Source organism: Marmota flaviventris, chromosome 3, assembly GCF_047511675.1.
Source record: "Marmota flaviventris isolate mMarFla1 chromosome 3, mMarFla1.hap1, whole genome shotgun sequence".
NCBI classification, from domain to species: Eukaryota; Metazoa; Chordata; class Mammalia; order Rodentia; family Sciuridae; genus Marmota; species Marmota flaviventris.
Window position 1 is genome coordinate 111,237,438 of NC_092500.1, and position 5,464 is coordinate 111,242,901.

Sequence of the window (5,464 nt, forward strand, 5' to 3'; positions counted from 1 at the left end):
AATATTTCCCCTGCCAAAGGAAAAAAAAAAAAACCTGTATACCATTTGTTGGAGAAAACATACTGTTTCAAATAATACACAGCCTGACAAATACATCTCTTAGATTTTCTAGCTATTCTAATAGAAAATCCTTCTATTTTTTACATTGAACAATCCCTTTGGAATTATAAGGATACATTCATTCCAAAAGTATATGACTTTTAGATTTGTATTTTTCTATTCTTTTCACAGGTTTTCTAGCAAAATATTCAGATTGTCCTGGATTCTTGCTAACTCGGAGACCTAAGGCTTTATAGGCTAAGAAAGGCACGGAAAACTTACTTTTTTAAAATTTACAGTACAGTTAATCCCCATATTAATCTTTAATATGTCATTCTTACACTAATTTAACTAAACTCAAATGACCTGAACCATTCTCTCATTGGAAGGATGTTATGAAGTATAGAAGAAACATTTAACTCTTGTTTTACGCAACTGGATTATTTTTTCCTCTTGGTTTTATTGATTGGAGTTTAGCTTTTAAAAAAACCTAGACTCGCTGGGCGCAGTGGCGCACGCCTGTAATCCCAAGTGCTAGGGAGGCTGAGACAGAAGGATCCTGAGTTCAAAGCCAGCCTCAGCAACCATGAGGCACTAAGCAACTCAGTGAGACTCTATCTCTAAATAAAATACAAAATAGGGCTAGGGATGTGACTCAGTGGTTGAGTGCCCCTGAGTTCAATCCCTGGTACCAAAAAAAAAAAAAAAAAAAGATGATAGTACATGGCTATTGCCATAGACATAAAAAAAAAAAAAAACAGGTTCATTTAGGTAGCTCTAGTTCCTGGCCACCATAAAATAATATAGAAAGAAAAATACCAGGTCCATCAACATTCTGGGACTCTGGGACTTCACAGTCATGATATCTTTAGTGTAGCAACTTCTCCACCTCAACCTGAAATTTTATATGGTCTATTTCTATAACTTTTTCCATTTCGTGCGGTATTATATATCCCATGGCAGACATCACTTGGCAGGAAGGGGCTTTCTGAATAAAATGAACTACATATCACAAAGAGAGCAGAGTCCCACAGAAAAAGCGGGGAAATATTGATGCATGCCAACTGTCACAGGCAGGAAGGATAAATAAAGAATCATCACTTCAGCTGTGCTCCTGTTTCCTAAATGCCATATCATAGAGGTGTAGACCCTTGCTGGGTTGACATGGCAGTTCATGATTTTAGGCCCTTGGGCTAAGAATTTAATTTTCTTTTCCATCAGGTTTTGAAATGATATTGCTCTACTTTTCCTATGAGCACAGGCAGACTAACATGGAAGCATGCTTTTATCTTAATCAATTATTTGTGGTATGCTTACAATAGACTTGAGTGGAAGTCTGTTGGTAGGGTTTGTGTTATGCTCAGCCAATACTATAAGGAGCCTAGGCAGGTTAGAGGAGTCAGTAAAAGTTTCTACTTGAGTAGATCCACAAAGGCTTCATGATGGAGAGGACGTTGGAACCAAGGCTTGAAGGGACAGCATTCTAGAAAGACAGCAGTATGAGCAAAGGTACAAAAGTGAGAAGCTACTGGGCATCCACAGCTAGCAAATGGCTGGTACAGATACACTTGATTTCTCTGAATTTCTAGAAGACCCTTCCATCATCTTTAGTCCCCCCCCAAAAAACCACCTCAATTTAAAAATTAAAATTTCTAGTCTCACATAACCGGTAACATTCCAGGATTTAACTGCGTCCTCTCTTTTCTCCACCCTTTTACTTTTGTTGGCTTCAGTTCAGAAGTGGGGCAAAGAATGATGTATGATTCTTCTACTCTCTACTCTCTGTGAGCTTACTTCCTCCCCCACTGGGAAGCCACAATTTCAGACTCCTTTCTATGATTTGTCCCCCAGAAGTTCACCTTCTGGAGGCTTGATACTTCAGGGTGGTAGGACCTTTAAGAGGTGGGGCCTAGTGGAAGGTGACTGGGTCATGACCATCCTCAGGAAGAGATTAACAAGAGTGATGAAGAGAGTTAACAGGAGTGGACTGGTCTTAATGAAACTGCCTGGCTCCTCCCCAATCTCTTGCTTCCTCTCTTACCATGTAAAATCTCTCTATCCCCCCCACCCTCTCTCTCTCTTCCACCCCTACCCCCACTGTCCCCATGCCCCCACTATGTGATGCCATCTGCCAAGTCGTAATGCAGCTGGGGACCCCTCACCAAATGTTAACACCACATTGCTTGGACTTTTCAGCCACCACAATGGTGACCCAAATGAATCTCTTTTTTAGGAAAAATGTGTTAACCAGTGTCAGGTTTTCTGTTATAAATAGACTAAGACACCCCTCCAGGGTCAAAGCCGGTGCCAATGAGTGAGCAAGTAAGACAAGAATTCCCAGATAGATCTGGCTGTGTACCATGGATTGTGATGGTACTTTCCATGGGTTCTTAATGAAATTTCCATGACCCCATGAAACCCCTTGGCATCTTCTCTCATGTCAGTCAATTCCTACACAACATGCCTGAAGAAGACCCCCACACCAGGTCTCTCTCCGAAATGTGTCTACAGGAAACCTTCCACATCCCTTTCTCTGACAGAATCTCAGACAGCAGACCGCCCCCAGCACAGAAGGCACTCTTTCTTGCTCTGCCACTGAAGTGGCCAATTAGTCCCTTTCACCTCTGAAATTCCTATGTTATTGTCAGACCTCAGTCTTTGGAGTCTCCCAGCTGTGGTGAACATATCTCTAAACTATCCAATTGTCCCTTGCCCTCTTCCATGCCCTCACAAGCTGGAGTGAGAAAAGGACACCCTATATCTCCCTCCTCCAAAGGGTGCATTTGCCTGCATATGGCCCATCTATGGATGAGTATATAGACCAATAATAAATGGATAGATAGAATAAATGATATTTACTTAAATGTGATAATATCATTTATATACAATACATGGAATTTAATTTCACTTGAATTTAACAGAAGGGAAATAAACTGGAATTGTGAACATCAAATTAATGTTTTTTCTTCACAAGATATTATTTCTTTTTTATATATTTCTTTTTTAGTTGTAGTTAGACACAGTACTTTTATTTATTGTATGTGGTACTGAGGATTGAACCCAGGGCCTTGCAGGTGCTAGGCGAGCACTCCACCACTGAGCCACAACCCAGCCCAAGATATTATTTCTTAAATGGCTTTCAAAGGATTTTTTTAAAAAAATTGAGGAAAATTGAATTTTCTGTCATTAGGGTTTTTTTTCCCCTGCCATGTTTCAATTTTAGACAGAATTAAGAAACCCCCTGCTTTGAAAGAACATGTCTTCTCAAACCTCTCTCCAGACTCCTGTAGTTTTCTTCACTATTAGTTTACATTTTTCATTTACTTTGTATTATCTAAACATGATTTGCAGTGGGAGGGAGGTTAGCCTGAAATTCATATTTAAATGGATTTGATGCACGTCCAAATTATGTTATTAGAGTTTCTCTATTCTTTATTTTTATTCAACTCTTATTTTTCTAGGTTAATTGGTTAAAAAGAATTACATGGATATTGTATTACTTGAATGCACTTATATTAGCTGATATATGCCAGTTAAATACAGCTTTATTTGGGTATAATATTCTTGGCTCAGAATTTCCTCCCTCATAAAGTAAATTAGTACAACCATTATGAAAAAATTAATGGAGGTTCCTCAAAATATTAGAAATAGAACTATCATATGATCCAACAATCCTACTACTGGGTCTATATCCAAACGAGTGAAATAATGTGGAAGAAATTTGCACTAGCCAAGATATGGAACCAACCTAGGTGTCCATCAGTGGATGAATGGATAAAGAAATATCACACACACACACACACACACACACACACACACACACACAAATGGAGTATTATTCAGCTGTAAATGTAATCCTGTCACTTGTAGCAACATGGATGGGAATGGAAGACACACAAGTGAAGTATGTCAGACATAGACTGACAAATACCACATGTTCTCAATCACACATAGAAGCTAAAAAAAGTTGATATCACAGAATTAGAGAGTAGAATAGTGGTTACCAGAGGCTGGGTAGGGGGAGGAGGCAGGAATGGAGAGAGGTTGATTTATAGGTACAAGGGTGCAACTCATGGAAATACCACGTGGTGCCCTGTAAATATGTACAATTATTATGTGTCAATTAAAATAATTTTTAAAGAATTTCTTCCCTCAGAATTTCTTGGACTTTGTTCCATTGCCTCCTTGCATTAAACACTGGGGTTGGGGTGAAGTAAGTCAGACATAGACTGACAAATACCACATGTTCTCAATGCAGGGAGAGCAGCAGGGGCCAGGATGATCTTCCCCTTTCTGATGATTTGCTTTTTCTCTTAGAATACAATGTAGAAATAAAGGCAAAGGAATAAAGTTTAAATGAAAAAGTATTTGAAACGTGGTAGAAGAAATAAGCCTATCAATTAAAAAAGCTCAGTGAAGGGCTGAGGTTGTGGCTCAGTGGTAGAGTGTTCACCTAGCACATGTGAGGCACTGTGTTTAATCCTCAGCACCACATAAAAATAAATAAATAAAATAAGGGTACACATACATGGAATTAAATTTAAAAAAAGAAAAAAAACATCTGAGTGAACAACCAGTCGGGTACCCCCCCAAAATATCACACCAAGATACATCATAACTAAATGTTTTAAAACTAACATCAAAGTCCTGAAAAACAGTCAGATGTTTATATTTATTTGAATGGAAGTAGATTTCTCTTCTGAAACCACAAAAGACAGGAAAAAGTGGCTTGACATTTTTCAAGTACCTGTACCTAAAGAAAAACAGAACCATCACTCACAAAGTCTATACACAGTAATAGAGATAATACAAGAATTAAGGGAAGCTGCAGCTGGCTCAGTGGTAGAGCACAAGTACAAGGTCTGGGTTCAAACCCCTGCATCAGAAAGAAAAAAGAAATAAAGACATTCTCAGGTGGAGAAAAACTAAGAATTTGTTGCCGTCAAATCCACTCCTAAAACATGGCTGAAGAAAGCAGGTGCAATAGCCCACGCCTGATAGCCCAGCTACCCAGGAGGCTGAGACAGAAAGAGAGTAAATTTGAGTTCAGCCTGGGCAAATTAGCAAGATACTTTCTAAAAAAAAAAAAAAAAAAAACATGTTTGGTGGCACACACCTGAAATCCCAACAGCAAGGAAGGCTGAGGCAGGAGGATCACAAGTTCAAAGCCAGCCTCAGCAACTTAGCAAGGCCCTGTTGCCAAATTAAAAAAATAAAAAGGGCTGAAGATGTGGTTCAGTGGTTAAACACCCGTGGGTTCAATCCCTGGTACCAAAAACTTTTTTAAAAATTCTTAAGTGTTGGGTACCCATCAATAAAAACAGTGGGAAAATAAATAAAATGTACAATTTTTTTTTAAAGTTCTGGGATGTAGTTCAATGGTAGAACATTTGCTTAGTGTGTATAAGGACCTGGGTTCAATCCT